The sequence below is a fragment of the Danio rerio genome, chromosome 2 (assembly GCF_052040795.2).
Source record: "Danio rerio strain M-AB ecotype USA chromosome 2, GRCz13ab, whole genome shotgun sequence".
Classification (NCBI taxonomy): domain Eukaryota; kingdom Metazoa; phylum Chordata; class Actinopteri; order Cypriniformes; family Danionidae; genus Danio; species Danio rerio.
In genome coordinates, this window is record NC_141022.1 from 56,802,501 (window position 1) to 56,819,733 (window position 17,233).

Consider the following 17,233-nt stretch of genomic DNA (forward strand, 5'->3'; position numbering starts at 1 on the left):
CCAGACACGGTTGCTTCACGATTCGGGAGCGCGCACGCGTTTTAAGAAGTCGCGCGCATCACAGGTGTTCATCATCCTCTCATTCGGAATTCATTTGCTTTCTTCTGCTCGCGTGATCAGAATTATTTTACTTCTCTATTCTAAGATCACATTTGCACGCATATTGGGCCATCCTCATGTTGTCGAACCCTGCTTTTAGGAAAACTACAATTTAAAAATTATTTTCAACCAGCCAAAGTGGCTAGTGGGATTGACTGTCCAACCCGCCAAAGCTGAAATCTACCCGGATTTGTCGGGTTGGCGGGTGTTAATGTAAAGCCCTGGTTATATGTATGCGACATATATTTCAAAATTTATCAAAAATTATTTATATATGAATATGTTGATATATAGCCTATATTTCTGAGGTCCAGGCAACATTTCTAGGTGTTGATTAATTGGCTACTATATGTTAATACTTTACATTTAAGTACAGCAGTTTTTCTTCTTCTTTTCAAGAACAGTAACCTTTTATTTTTAACTTTTAAAAGCATATTTTAATTTAAATGCTGACGTCTTATTTTTATTACATATAAGCACTGTACAGTGTTAATGTTCAAACTATTTATAATGTTTAAAGTGGCTGACAATAACCAATATTCTTAATCAGGGGCGGACTAGCCATCTGGCATTTCTGGCAAATGCCAGAAGGGCCGGACCAATATTTAAATGTGGGCCGGTCAGTTAAAAAAAAAAAAAAATGTATTCTTTAAAAGTGTGGACAGCTTTTATCTGTTGCTGGATGTGATATTATGATGATGATAATCAGGCCCGGATTGGCTAATCGGGAGGACCGGGAGAATTCCCGGTGGGCCGGTCCGTTTTTTTGGCCGCGAGGGCCGGTGTCCCTAGCTGCAGAATCTGTTGCTCGCAGCAGTCACACTTTTTAAATTTATTTATTTACTTGACCACAGCCTTTTTATTCATTATTTTACCGCAACTCTTCTCTTTTCATCTATTTTAATGATTATAACTCAGTTGTGTCTGATAGTAGAACACAGTTATTGTGGTCCAGCGGTTAGCACGTTAGGTTAAGACGCTGCGGACCCGCGTTCGATCCTCGTTAGAGTTACTTATTGTTTTCAGTTTTATTGTTAAGACATATAATTCTGTTAGGGTTGTTGAACATTTGAAGTTCTAAAGCAGCTGTTTTCTCAAAAAAAGACGTGATAGTGTCATTAGAAACTGATTTGGAAATGACCTTATTTTAATATAGTCAGTCGTGAACTGAGGTGGGCCGGTCTGAGGCTTGAAACTCCAGGGCTGAAAAGGTGTCCCACTCCGGCCCTGATGATAATAAAATAATAATAATAATAATAATAAATGTGCATTTGGCCCAATCAGCAACTGCCGCCTGGTTTCAAAATGGGCCGACCCAATCCGAGGTCACACGGACATAATCAAAGTCTGGCAAGAATGTCATACTATTTCACCATCTGTACACCAAAATAAATAGTGAATGTGCGTGTCCTTGGGTGGGGCTTTGTCGGTGTGGTGATATGGGCTAGTGTGGCTACAGTGCCAGGGCTGACTTTTTGTCCCAGTCCGCTTCTGTTCTTAATAGTAGGAATTAAACCGCCACATTTTTGAACTGTGCATTGCTGCAGCTGCTTCATCAGACCTACTACGCTACTGTATTTCAATACTGCTCATTATGGTGGTACTTGGGGGGACTATTTTTTTCTGAGGTGGTACTTGGTGAAAAAACTTTGAGAACCACTGGTATTGGCTAGTAATGTAATGTGCCTTTATATAGCACATGTATTACACTGTAAAAAAATGGTAGGTTCCACACAATCAATTAGATTATTAGTTTTTACAAATTTAAGTAGATTGAACATAAAATAATTAAGTTGTCCCAAAACAACCCCAAGAATTGGGTTGTTTCAGCTCATTTTAAATAAGTCATTTGAACACACAGTAAACGTCAATTTTTGAGTGCAAAAATGTATTATACATCCAAAGCACTTTACAGTCGTACATAGGGGTGCCCCCCCTGGTTTGGGTAAGTAAGAGTGTAGTGTAGTTGTGCGTAAATCTCAGCTCTTTCCAATGTGCTGCTGTGCTCTGCAATAGCATGAAGGCTGAATATGAGAATGAGGCCTTTTACATAACAAGTCATAGAGAGTAAAAGAGAGAGCGAGAGAGAGAGAGAGAGTTCCATGTTGCTGCCACTTGGCGATGACCTACAATGTAGGCACACACAGTCACACATCAAAACGAATAACGATCCAATGCTGCGCTCATGAATTCTAGGTCACTAAGTCCCGCCCTCGTGCATGTTTTTTTTTTTTTTTTTCATTTCAAAGTGCAGCAGTAATGTGATGTGCTGCTGGAGGAGGCCTGAGGCATGTGTGTGTGTGCGTGTGCATTTGTTTATGAGCATGCTTTATCAGATGCACTATACATATGTATGCTGTGGTATACTGGTGTGTGTGGGTGTGTGTGTGTGTGTCTCAGCAGCTGGAGTGGTGATTTCTGCTGACAAATTCTCCATGCTGTCCTTCATCCTCGGTGGTCACAACACATCTGCCTCACAAATACATCCGAGTGTGTGTGTGTGTCAGTATGAGGGCTGGATAGATGGCATATGATGTTTATTCATTCATTCATTTTCTTTCGGCTTAGTCCCTTTATTCGTCAGGGGTTGCCACAGTGGAATGAACCGCCAACTATTCCAGCATATGTTTTATACAGCGGATGCCCTTCCAGCTGCAACCCAGTACTGGGGAACACCCATACACTCTCACAGTTAGTTGATTGATTTAATTCACCTATTGTGCATGTGTTTGGACTGTGGGGGAAACCGGAGCACCAAACTCCATACAAAAATGCCAACTGACCCAGCCAGGACTCGAACCAGCGACTTCTTGCTGTGAGGCGACAGTGCTGCACTGAGCCGCCCTGATGCACTTATTTATCTCTTAAAAAGAAATGTGAACACTTCACACACTCAAAGGCCGCCGTTTTGCTCACGTAGTGGCAGTTGCGGAGTCATCGGGCGCTGATGTTGGATTACTTTTTATTGGGCGTTGGATTTTGTTATTTATTTTGCAACACAGGCTCATTCTGAAAACGTAGCTCTATATACATTTCTGGAGATCGCAAATTATGTAGCCAGAGCTACGCATGGCTGCGTTCAGTGGTGTAAGAGTGTAGTGTAGTCACTGACGGGGCCCCCAGTTGAGGGGGTGGGTGGGGGTGGGCAATGCGAGGAAGCGATCACAAATTGAGGAGCAGGAAAAGGAGGCGGGGTGGAGGGACAACGCGGGGAAGCCTTCACAAACTGAGGAGCGATTACAAACTGAACAGCGATCACAAACTGAGGAGCGGGAAAGGGGGCGGGGTGGAGCGACAACACGGGGAATCCTTCACAAACTGAGAAGCGATCACAAACCGAAAGCGGCTAGAGCGTCAAAGTAGCCAGAAGTCATTCATTTTTAACGAGAACCGGCGGCGAGAAAATGCGCGGAGCGTCTTCTCCTGTGTGGGCGTCGAGGAGAGTTGAAATCAAGTCAACTTTATGGTATGAGCTATGACGTGGTTCGGTGGCAAGCAGTCAGAATGTAGTAGTCCACCACTTCAGTGAGGAGTTCAGTGAACACAGACCTGTGAACTTTGGTTCCGACCACAGTTGTTCCCAAGAGTTTGATTATTGCGGTTTCTGGATTTTCAATTATTGAAAATTGCGACGACGTGGGGCCCCCTAATCACGCGGGGCCCTCCCGCAGAGCGTGCCCTGCGGGCTCGTCCGCTACGCCACTGGCTGCGTTTCATCTTTAAAGCAAACGCTACAGTGCAGTATGACGCTGTTCCTTTTCACACTTACCAGCTGACCGCTTACCTCCGTGTGGACTGCTTTTTCACTTTTTCACCTTTTACCAGTTTGCTCAGTGGCTCTCCGTGTACGTCGGCAGACATAATTAAACAGGCAATTCCAAAAGAACGCATACAAAGCATAGAACATTATGAAAAAGAAAAAGAAACAAATTAAGTGCACGTCAAAATAGGTGGAAAAAATCATGATTTTAAAGAATGTACTGTGAAAAATATTTATTGTTTTTTTTTTTAGAGAGAATGTTTTTAAAGAACCAACAGCAAATAAATACTGGATGCAAAAATTCAAAAACGTAAAAGCAAATGAAATATGGGGAGACATGAAAGGAAGGTATGTAGAAACAAAAGTCGAATGTTTAGAATTTTCAATAAGGCATAAAGCAATCTTTTCAGATGGAATTTTAAACAAGATAGAGATGGAACAAAGTGGAAAAAGTATGTCGAAAAGAAGAAGAAGGTTTTTTACACGTTTTTATATTGTCAAGAAATGGTACGTTTTTTTAAAGATTGTAAAGTTTTAATTAATGGACTACTTGAAGATTGGGATGAAAATAAAACAGAATGAAGCCGAATGGAGTGATGTTGGGATGGAATAAGAAAAATCAAAATAATAAAATTGGTTACCTATGCGTAATGCTGATGAAAAATGCAATGTGGGAAAGGATAATTGTGGCAAAAAAAGAGAAAATGGTAATGGATGTATGGAGAATTTTTAGGATTTTTCACACTTTACAATAAGATTCATTAGTTAATGTTACTTAATGCATTTACTAACATGAACAAACAATGAACAATACATTTACTACTGTATTTGTTCATGTTATTAAACGTTAGTTAATGTAAAAACAGTTGTTTATTGTGAGTTCATGTTAACTCACGGTTCATTAACTAATGTTAACAAGCATGAGTTTGGATGTTAATGATGCATTAGTAAATGTTCAATTATGATTAATAAATGCTGTACATGTGTTGTTCATGATTAGTTCATGTTAATAAATGCATTAACTAATGAACCTTATTGTAAAGTGTTACCGAAAAACTGTATGTTTATTTTAAAAATGAGAATATATTACGAGAGCTGCACAAGATTATAACGGACAAGCATGTCAAGTTTTTAAAGAAATTAAGTGGTCATTGTCACAGTTTTAATGTTTTGTTTCCAAATTATCTTAAAACAAAAAAAAAACATTGGCAGACTTGAGACACAGAGAGGATTTGACTGACCGAGTTCGAGTCCGGTGAAGAGTTTCATAAAGCAGGTAAAACAAAAACAAAGGCCAAAAAATAAAGCAAACAAGTAAATACCAGGGTGAGAATATGGTAAAATCTGAAAACGTGGTGAAAATCAGACGAAAATCAGATTTTTTTAAAACTGTCGGTTGGGTTTAAGAAAGGAGGAGGGTGTGAGTTAGTCGATCAATCAGTTAGTCAGTCAGTCATTCAGTCAGTCAGTCAGTCGACAGCACCCTCTGGTGGATTTACGTGAGAACAGCAGGAATGAATGGCACTCACGAAAGGAATTTGAGATCTGAAAAAGCATACACAGTGGACTCTAGCGGATTTGTGAAAACATCAATTGCTAAGAAATGTACTGTTGCAGCTGGGACGTATTTCGTGATTCCCAGAAATGTATACAGGGATACGTTTTCAGAATGAGTTTGGGTTTTTATTTTTGATTGTGAACGCACAATTATACCTCTACCAAACTACCAAAATGATGCTGCCTCCCGATGTTGAGTGTGGTTATACTCATGGCAGGTATTTTTTGGTAGTTTGGTCATTTATTTTAGTGATTTGGCAACCGTCAAACATCATCTGGGAATTTCTAGTCTGGTTAGTAATTTGGGACGACACCACATTTATATACTATGCTGTTGAGTGTGTAAATGCAGAAGTACACACAGAGAGGGAAATAAAAGTGTAAAAATCTTGATGGTTCTGTGGGTCTCATTTTTCAAATCTGAGCTTTTATTTGTATTTTCAATTGGACTCAGGTCAGGTGATTGGCTGGGCCATTCCACAGCTTGATATTCTTTCTCTGAAAGAATTTGAGAGTGTCCTTGACTGTGTTTTGGGTCATTGTCTTGCTGAAATGTCCACCCTGGTTTCATCTGCATCCTCTTGCTAATGTAGATGTTGGACTGAAGCAGCTGATATTCATTTACACTGAGGAAGGGCAGAGCGTTGCTGAAGAACTACTGAGAGATTTCAGCTGCTGTCTGGGCTTTCACTGCCTTTCTACACTTCCCTTTCTTTATGTGTTTTACTGTGTCATTACATTTTATTACACATAACTTCATTTTTAAACTAATTAGATTTGTTTTCTTTCTGGATTTCTTTAGTTGTTACCAACATCCGGTGAAAATTTCAGGTCAGCAGCACCTTTAGAATTATGTTTTCTGAGAAAAATGGTGCCATGTTCAGTACCCATTTCCCCCACTGTAGTGCATAGTGTGCCACTCAGGATGCAGTGCTTGCCTTTTTTAACCTTTTATTTTCTTTAAACTTTATATTCAGTTTGAAGCTAACCCTGTGTGTTCTCTCGGCAGCGTGGAAAAAGAGGCCGCAGCGGATCTGTGGTAAATGTTATTGACAAGCAGCTATTTTAGGTCTCGCTCACGGCTGCCAAACGCATGATGTAGAGCCGCTGTGTTTGGCACCAAATCGCGCTGTCATTTTGTTTGTGTTAGTGAGCGTGATGCTAAGCTCTCACTGTCCTGCCTGATTTACAGAAGTTGACATGAAGATGCTTTCTGCAACACCTCACAGTGTCGCTCCGGCCCTCAGCAAGCACCGCTGGCCTTGTCAGTATAGTTCTGCTGAATGAAATGCAGCGTTTGTCCATATTTGAACATATATTCTCTTTGTATATGGCTGTTTCATTTCCAATAGGCCTGCATGAACCTCACATTTTTATATTGGAATGCAGAAACTGAAACTGAATATTAAATGAGAAAGCAGTGGGCGTGGCTTGTTTTTCTACTGCGATCTGATTGGATGTAGGCATTTCATTCAGAAAGAAGGGTTTGGGGAGAGTTATTACAACCTAACAGACTCCTCCTCCTCTTTACCATTTTTGTTTGTTGTCAAATTTGACATTTGGAGGGGCGTGGTTAAGTGGTTAGCCCCGCCCAATACCTCACGTCTGAGAATTTAAATGAAAACGAACAGGAAGTGCATTTCAGATTTTAATTAAAGATTACAAGGGCAAGCTATTTTTCTCTTAATGACATGCACAGATGAATTGTTCACCACAAAACTAGCAATGTGAGCTAACAAAATCAACATGGTTAGTTTTGACTTCATTTGTACTTTAAAGTTGGCATAAAATTACAATTTCTGATAGTCTTTTTTGGTCACACTATATTTTAAGGTATAATTTTTGCTACTTACTGTGACTTTTATCTCAATAAACTCTTAGTTTGTGGCTTATTTATAATATTAATAATAGTGGTTGGCAGTTGTTGGGTTTAGGGATTTGGTAGGATTAAAGATGTTGAATAAGATTATTCTTTATACGTGCTAATAAACAATTAATATCTTAATAATAAGTAGATAAGTAGATAATGCCAATGGTGTAGTGGTTAGTGCATCGACACATGCACTCTGATGCTCACGGTGACCCAAGTTCGATTCCTGCCTTGAGATTTCTGAAGAGTGCAAATGAAGCAACAAGTAGGCGTGGCCAACCGTCACCATTTTGTTCGTGCATCATTGCACCCACTGGAGGTGACCAAATAAGAGGAAAGAGGCGGAGCATCAGTGGAGCTACAAACACCTGCTAACATTTTGCTTAGACAGGCTTTTCTTTGAGAGAAACGCTTCATACTTCATTACCTGCGACTCGTTCGTGTTCTGACCACATGTGCTTGGTTGTGCACTATATTAATAAAGTGTTTAGACTTTTAAAAACACTTTTGTAACACATTGAGCCACTAAATATTGTTCTTACAATGTTTTTTTTAACCAGAGGAAAACATGAATTACTTCCAAACACTTATAGTCACAAAACACAAATATAGTCTGTGTTAGTAAATGCAAAGCTATTGATGAAATCCAGGCATAACACTGTATAACAACGTTTCAGATAACAGTTCTAGAGCCCACAGCTATTCAATCTGTCAGATTCTGGAGTGCATTACATGTCTGCAGAAAAATAGAAATGATAAACTATCTTAAATAAAACAAATACATTTATAGAGATGGTATATGATTATATAATTTCTCTCACCTGGGAAACGGTGGCCCCGTGAATGGTTTGTGAACACATGTAAGTGCACACAGCATGCCATATCATCTGACAATTGTTAGAAATAATCCCAGAAGGCAACTGACTATGTTAAAAAACATAAAACAAAGCAAAAATATAATGTATATGACGAGTTCAGCAGCTAACCAGCTGGAATCAGCTGAGGTGAAGTGACGGTGACCAGCGAGACCTAGCTGTCACTCAAGTGGCCACGCCCTTAATTATGCAGACTTAATATAACTTGATATATAGAAAACGGATGAGTTATAAAAAAATTCACCCCCCTCACAGTTGTCGTGAAGGGTAATATTAGCTATATGCACCAAAATTATTCTTTGTACAAGGCTGTAAACACCTTTTTTCTGCTGTAAAGTTGGCCATTCTAACAGTGGGATCAATATTAATGTGCTCTATTATTAAGCCAGGCCTAGTGGAATTTCGATGAATTGCAGTTTCAGTTATTTCCATATTAGCTTCACGAGGAGCTGGAGGTTGCTGCTTGATTTAGATTGAATTTATATCTAGTTTAAATGACAAAATTGAAGCCCTTTTTTAATTAAAGAGTTAGTGTCTTTTCTTGTGTATTGTGATTTATAATTCCAGTAAACAGCTCCTTGCTACAAATTCATGTCATCTCTACATATATAAATATTTTTTATTTAGCAAAAAAGACATTAAAGAACATCAAGATACTGTGAACAGAATTTGTTCTATCTTTATTGTGACATGAATGCACTGGGTTTGAGAGTTTTTAGGGCACATGCATTTTTTGGGGCAAACTATCCTTTAACAAATCAAACTGGATTTTCTTCCCTCCTTATTTGCGTGTTAATTATTCTGCCAAAAACAGGAGCGTGTGTGAGAGGATGAAGAGATTGCTGAAGTAGGATTAAAGAAATCCGGCTATAAATGGACTGTTTTGTTCCTGATTAGCTTTATGAATTATAACGAGACTGGGGGATCTCGTTTTCCTGTCGTTTAGCTTTGCTCGGTGCAGACTGCTAAGTGAATATTTCACATGCTATCCAAATGTATTTATATTTCGAGGGCATATTGGGTAAAACAATCACCTCACAGCTAAGAGGTCGCTGGTTGGGTCAGTTGGCATTTCTGTGTGGAGTTTGCATGCTCTCCCCATCTTCACGTGGGTTTCCTCCGGGTGCTCCAGTTTCCCCCACAGTCCAAACACATTTGCTGTAGGTGAATTGAATAAGCTAAATTGACCGTAGTGTGTGTGTCTGAATGCAAGAGTGTATGGGTGTTTCCCAGTGCAGCTGGAGGGGCATCCACTACATAAAACATATGCTGGATAAGTTGGCGGGTCATTTCGCTGTGGCCACCCCTGATTAAAAAATAGACTAAGCCCGAAAGAAAATGAATGAATGTATTTATATTCACACACACACACACACACACACACACACACACACACATGCAAATGCTCTTGCATAATAAAAAGAAAATGAGTAACTATATTTTAAATAAAACTATTAACATTTTCATACCCCTGCGTTTTTCTTGTTTGATTTAATTCGTTTGCATTTGATTAATTAATATGTTTTTATTCATTTAATTATAAGTTTTACAATTAAACATTAATCAAGCATGTTAATAAAAAGAAAATTTGTAACTTAAAAAAAAAGTGAACTACAATAATGGCAATAGATGATAATAAATAAATAAACACACTAAGTTTATTTACAAATATTTCAATATTTTAATTCTTTTTATTAAATCAAATATTGATAATTGTTTTATTGATGCAATTATTATTAAATATTTTTATTGTAACATTTTAGGTTGTTAGTTTTTAATGTTAGTTAAATACATTTAAAAAATGGTATCGGTGCATCCCTAGTTTATATATATATATATATATATATATATATATATATATATATATATATATATATATATATATATATGTGTATATATATACATATATATATATATAAATGTATATATGTATAATGTATTTAACTAACTATATCATATATATATATATATATAAATATATATATATATATATATATATATATATATATATATATATATATATATATATATATATATATATATATATATATATATATATATATATAAATATATAAATTAGGGATGCACCGATACCATTTTTTGGAACCGATCCGATCTCAATACCAAAAGTCTGAGTATAGATCAATACCGATCCGATCTCGATGCTGTGCATTCTGTACATCAATACTGTACTGTACCCAAGTAGAAATGCTTAAAAAAACCGATTAACCGTTAACTGAAAAGGTGTGTTTGTAACCGATTAATGCATAAGGGGCAGAGCGCTTTTTGCGTTGAGACTGACAAGTGCATCTTCTGAATTGTTTACCAACGTTTTGCCGTTGCACGCTATGTGCGCTCAAGTGGAAAAAAAGTGTTACCTCAGTCGCTCTTTTTCATTCTTCAATCAAATGAAAGCAGGGGCGGGGTTTTCTATGAGGTGACAGCATTCACCTATGGCAGGGGTCACCAATCTCGGTCCTGGAGAGCCGGTGTTCCTGCAGGGTTTAGCTCCAACTTGCCTCAATGCACCTGCCTGGATGTTTCAAGTCTACCAAGTAAGACCTTGATTAGCTTGTTCAGGTGTGTTTGATTAGGGTTGGAACAAAAATCTGCAGGACACCGGCTCTCCAGTGGTTTGGTGACCACTGACCTACGGCGACAACTACGGCGAATTGATGGAGGAGAGACTTGTGGTCGCTGTGTCAAGTCATTCAAAGCTGTATGACTTTAATTTTGAATATCATAATGCTATTAAAAATTAAAATTATAACAACATTGACAGGAACACTCGCGCACAATACAGCTCAGCTGATTCATGCACATATCACATATGTAAATTTGCTATTAATGCAAACTAAATAAAAAAGATTTAAAACATTGCCTAAAATAACCAAGCAATAATGGTTGGTGTATTCACTTTATTATTTCAATCAAGTTTTCGCTTCAACTTAGTTTAATCATTTATTGATGTCGATAATAGAAATTTAAATATCATTACTTTCAGTTGATCCTGCTATTTTCAGGTAAAGAACTGCTTCTGCATTGTAGATTCCTCCTCTCAATTCATCACAGAAAGTCATTTTGACAGAAAGCAGAATAAGCTGTATCTGTCTCTGCGTTCATATTCTCCAGCCGCTTAAGCAGATTCACTTGTTGATGGTGAGAGCTTTGGAGAGACGAGGGAATATTACAACCTAAAGGTCACTGTCTCAGACCCCATTACTGTCTGAGGCGCTTTATCATTCCCAGAATATCTCATAAGCGCACACATCTCGGCCTTCGTCTGCACTTCATTTCTCCTGTTTGCCTTCGCCGCCCTTTTTCATTTTCACAAAAGATGGAGCTATTCATTTTGCTCCCGCGTTCGCCGCAACCTCAGACAGATAATGCAGCTGTAGCCCACAGGACCGAAGAGGAAAATGAAGAAAAAACAACATCTCTCTGTTTCCCTAATGCACAGATTAAAACAAACCAACCACAACAAAACAACAACTATAGGAGATCTGAAAGGAAACATGAATTTCATTATTTTTTTAAATTTGAATTTTTTTAAAAGGGGTCTAATTATGAAAAGATCACTTTTATAAGGGGTTTAAACACAGTTGTGTGGCAACAGTTTGTGAATATGACCTGTTTCTAATGGTAAATATTTAATAATTCAATTTAATATGATCACACTTGATATAAACAGTCTGCAGAAACAATTTGATTGACATTCTCCCTTTGTACGTGTCATCAGAGGGGGAAAGCCCCGCCCACTAGTGACCATCTCTCCCTCATTAGCATAGGACGTTAGTCTTGATCAATGTTGGGCAGTAGCATCGCTACAAGTAGTGACGCTACTAGTTAACTACATTTCTCAGTACTATGGCGGTAGCATCGCTACTTTCTAAATCAAATAGCTTTCAGTAGCGAAACTATTTTAATAGTCTAGTCGTGCAGTAGCGTCCACACAAGCTACATTTACTTATAGCAGATCAATAAGTGACGGCATCGACATTCACAGAGCGTTGAGGCCGGTGTCTAGCCGATGAACGTAAATCCATATGCAACCCAAGCTCATTCTGAAAACGTAGCCCCGCGGACGTTTCTGGAGTCTGCGATTTACGTGGCCGGAGGTACGTATGGTCGCATTTTGTTTTTTTGAGCGAACACTACGGGGCGGTGTGACGCCGCTCCTCTTCTTCGCGCTCGCCGGCTGTGACGGCTCACGTTTGTGTGGAGGGCTTTCCCCCCGCAACCAGTTTGTCCGCTTAGCTCGTAGTGTTAAGTCGGCGGAGCAGAGGCCTGGAGGAGGAGGAGCCACCTGCTGTGACAACCGGGTTCGAGTCCGGGGAAGAGCGGTTCCAGAAATCAGGTAAGATGAAAAACAGAATCCAAAAAATAAAAGCGAACGAGTCCTTGACAGGGCGAGAATGCGGCGAAATCGGAAAACTCGGACTGATGCTCGCTTGACAGCGGTCTCCGGTGGCTTTTCACTTGAGAACAGTGCGGGCGCGAACGGCACGCACTCCCGAGAGGCATTCGGGATGCGAAAAAGCGCAGCACAGTGGCCTCTCACGGATTCGCAAAAACGAAAACTGCACAAATATGTACCTCCCGGGACGTATTTCGCGGTCTCCAAAAACTTCCTCGGGCCTTCGTTTCCACAATGAGCCTGGGTTGTCTCTATGATAGCGAGAATGACGATTTCTTCTTCCTGTTTTACAGTGTTCGACAACAAAATTTTTTGTGCATTACTGCCACCTCTGGTTGGCGATGTCGCCAGCTGAAATATGACCGAGGGAGAGGCTTGATTTCTGAAGCAGATTCTTCATGACCATACCTCGAGAAGTACATGTTACGATGCAATAACTTAATTTCTGATGCTGTGCTCAAAAAATACTTTAGTGTATATAAAAATAAGTGATTGACGGATGGTTATTTGTCTGTAGCTTATCTTTATTTATTTATGATTTGGTTATGGGTGAAACAAAGACAATGCGGGCCAGGTAGTTGAAACGGTAGGCTACAAATAATTAATCACATTAGACATCGCACGATGCCAAATTGGTCGACATCGCCCAACTCTAAGCGACCGAAATAGCATAAATAGAATTAAAGCAAAAAAGTCAGTTTGAGATGCACAAATAATCGTAAAAAGTTTGCAGTCTCAATTTGACCCTCTAGACCACAGGTGTCAAACTCAGTTGCAAAAAGGGTCGCAGCTCTACACAATTTAGTTCCAACCCTAATTAAACACACCTGATCAAACTAATTGAGTCCTTCAGGCTTGTTTGAAACCTACAGGTAAGTGTGTTGGAGCAGGGTTAACACTATATGTGTCAGGGTGTGGGGGTGATGAAGAGGAGGCGAGGACCCAAATGCAGGAAATGAAGGTTTTATTAAGAAATGAAACAAAAACAAAACTCAAATCTCCCCATGTGGGGAAAAACACAACATTATCATACACTTAACTAGACAAGATCTGGAACTTGGCAAGACACACTAGGTTAGACCAGAAATCAGCAGACCTCATAGAACAGGGAAGGGAAAATCAACAACGGACCAGCACAGAACAGAGCACACTAGGAGAATAAATAGGAAAGACAAACCAATAAACAGACAGGCGGACAGGTGAAAATAATAATTACAAACAAGATAACAAGGTGGGTGGGACAAGACAATAGACGGGAGAGCGCATGACAGAGACGAGACAAGCCATGCGCTCACATACACAGGACAAGAACATGCAGCCAATGAGAGAACACATTAACCGCATGTTCATGACAACACAAACACAACACTGAAGCACACGACAAAAGCACGTGACCACAATGTAAACACCACGTGCTTTGACAAAAGACGCAAGACACAAGCACACGATGAATGAAAACACTCACCGTGCGCTCACACATGCAGCATGCATGCTTCATCCCAGCGCCGACCAAAACCGAAACCAACAAGACTGAGACACTGGGAATGAAACACCACGCTGCTGACAGACGAAAACACAAACACAAGTACAAGAACGCACGCGTCTGAGGGACGCAGAGCGCGCGCGCGGCCGCGTCAAGCAGGAGCGCGCACACTCTGCGTACACCCACGACGGCGCGCGCACACAGAGACAGAAACAGGACCAGACACGGGTAGTGTCCGAGATCTGCCACCAAAACAAGAATTTACAAGACCAGAGTGGCAGAACCCTGACAATATGTGCAGGGTTTCGGCCCTCCAGGAATTGAGTTTGACACCCCTGCCCTAGACGATCTTAATCCAGCATTTCTACGATTCTGCCAATCATGTTTTCAAGTTTAGGAGAGAAGCAAAAGTAGGCGCACAAGTCTTCACATTGTTTTACATTTGTTGTTCAGCAACGTGTACATTCGTACATTTGTTGTGAGTCACATCCTGTATTTATAAGATATAATTCACCCCAAAAAATGTCATTTCTGTCTAAATGTAATGATGTATTTTCGACCACAAAATCACACGTGACGTGAGCTGACCATCAGCTGTTACCTCAGAGAAGGCGGGCGCACGCTGAATGAAGTCTACATGTAATAAAGTTGTAAATAACATTCAGTTTGTGGCACAGAGCGATCGTTTGAGAGCCGTGCGGGAAGTGAACCGTTCTTGGCAGTGAAAATGAAACCGAAAGCGCACAAAGTGTTGCCAGATGTAGCTGACTGATTCCAGCCCAAAAAATATCCAAAACCCGCCGAAATGCAAAAATACCCACCCAGTTTTCTGTATTCACGAAAATCACATCAGTGACAGATTTTAAGCAGTAAATGACAGATTAAAAACATAACACTCAAACACAATAATTCAACATCAGAATGATCATCAGCATTAATGACCAGGACAAATCTCAAGACTGTTCAGGTCCACTATTCCAAGTCTATACAACATTTAGCATTTCAACCAACAGTGCAGCTACACAAAGCCTTTTGCTGTTTTACCACATGTTTGAGAATAACAACAATAATAGCCCACTCATATTACACTTTTGTCACGAAATGGGGAATGATCACAAAAGTGCAAAAAAATCCAAGTGCAGCAATTTATTATAACAAAGACTAAGGTTTCCAAAAGACAAAGGTTTCCAAACTTGAACAGAACTAAAGCAGGATGCAAATCTAGTCCAAACAAGAGAACAGGCAAAAATCCAAAAACGAGTAAATACAAAAAACAGGGTAGGTGTGCTAAAGAGTGCTAACGAAAACAAACACAAAACAGGAATCCAAGAATTATCAAAATACAAGAAACTAGATGACCAGACAAGCATACCAAACGTGAGGCGCTAACAAAATCCTAAGGCAACTAAAACAGAGGACAAGAGGGTTTATAAAGACAGGACTAAATTAACAAACACAAAACAGCTGTAACATAACACAATCAGTAATACAAAGGATTATGGGAAATGAAGTGAAACTACAAAACAAACTAGTGCCCTCAAGTGTCCAAACTAGGGCACTGCAACAGGTGTGACATTACCCCCGCTCAAAGGGAGTGGATTCCAGACACTCCCACTTGATCTCTTAACTAGGAGGGAGGTGGAATGGAGGTTGACCAGGGGAGGGATGGTGGGTCAAACATACATAAACTATAACATGCATGGAAACAAGGTGGAACCATACAAGCCAAGGTGAAGTCCATGAAAGAAGTGAGCAAGTGAGCTTTGAAGATGTGATGCCCAAACTAAAGGCCACCATAGTGGTACAAATGCTGGAATTGGTGGCCAGCCTAAGGTATAAGGCCACCCAGACAGTGATGAATTAAACTTTGGTCTGTTTGGAACAAAAGTTTGTTTTGGTGGCAAGGGCCTTCTCAGCTTAGGAAGAGGCTTACCCCTAGATCTGGGTTGTGAAATGGGCGAGGGCTCACCGGCACTTGAGTGCGAGGGCTCACCGGCGCTTGAGGGCGAGGGCTCACCGGCGCTTGAGGGCGAGGGCTCACCGGCGCTTGAGGGCGAGGGCTCACCGGCGCTTGAGGGCGAGGGCTCACCGGCGCTTGAGGGCGAGGGCTCACCGGCGCTTGAGGGCGAGGGCTCACCGGCGCTTGAGGGCGAGGGCTCACCGGCGCTTGAGGGCGAGGGCTCACCGGCGCTTGAGGGCGAGGGCTCACCGGCGCTTGAGGGCGAGGGCTCACCGGCGCTTGAGGGCGAAGGCTCACCGGCGCTTGAGGGCGAAGGCTCACCGGCGCTTGAGGGCGAAGGCTCACCGGCGCTTGAGGACGAAGGCTCACCGGCGCTTGAGGACGAAGGCTCAGCGGCGCTTGATGCTGAATTATCAAAATACAAGAAACTAGATGACCAGACAAGCATACCAAACGTGAGGCGCTAACAAAATCCTAAGGCAACTAAAACAGAGGACAAGAGGGTTTATAAAGACAGGACTAAATTAACAAACACAAAACAGCTGTAACATAACACAATCAGTAATACAAAGGATTATGGGAAATGAAGTGAAACTACAAAACAAACTAGTGCCCTCAAGTGTCCAAACTAGGGCACTGCAACAGGTGTGACAACTTTATTTTACATCTACAGAGTCGTGAAAAAATCCTGATCTTTACTTTAGGCAAAAAAAAAAACAAAACAAAAACGCTATTCTCATTTTAGCCAGAATCGTGTAGCACTTCTTTGAGAGGGTTATTAAACATTATTTGTGTGGTATTTTGAGCTGAAATATCACATACACACTCTAGGGACATCAAAACTCGTTTTACATTTTGTTAGAAGGAGTAGAACAGGTCCCCTTTAAACAGCTTTAAGCAGAATCTCTGTAATTTCATTGTATCTCGTATACGATGACAATAAAGCTTTCTATCATACTGCATGTGTGCACATGTGCAACAAAATAATCAATCTGATTTTCGAGAGTAAAATGTTTGATTTTTGTAGCGAGTTTTTGCTGATTTTGACACGAAAAAATATTGGACACAAATGTATTCATCTTTATTATATCAATTGGAATCAAGTATTCCTGACAGCCATTGATTTTGGTCCATCTCCACCACATCCCAAAGGTGCTCTACTGGATTGAGCTCTGATGACTGTGGAGGCCATTTGAGTACAGTGAAGTCATT

The 17,233-nt window shown here is 40.3% G+C and overlaps 2 long non-coding RNA genes across 2 annotated transcripts in view; both read right to left on the reverse strand.

Moving 5' to 3' along the window:
- The window catches only part of LOC147846549 (uncharacterized), a 1,651,758-nt gene that overhangs the window by 253,737 nt on the left and 1,380,788 nt on the right, over positions 1–17,233 (reverse strand). The window lies entirely within an intron of this gene.
- On the reverse strand, positions 10,250–16,727 carry LOC147846553 (uncharacterized). The gene is made up of 3 exons (XR_015479078.1): positions 16,674–16,727; positions 14,352–15,149; positions 10,250–13,476 (listed from the first exon to the last, which is right to left on the reverse strand). It is a non-coding gene; the product is annotated as an uncharacterized LOC147846553 (long non-coding RNA).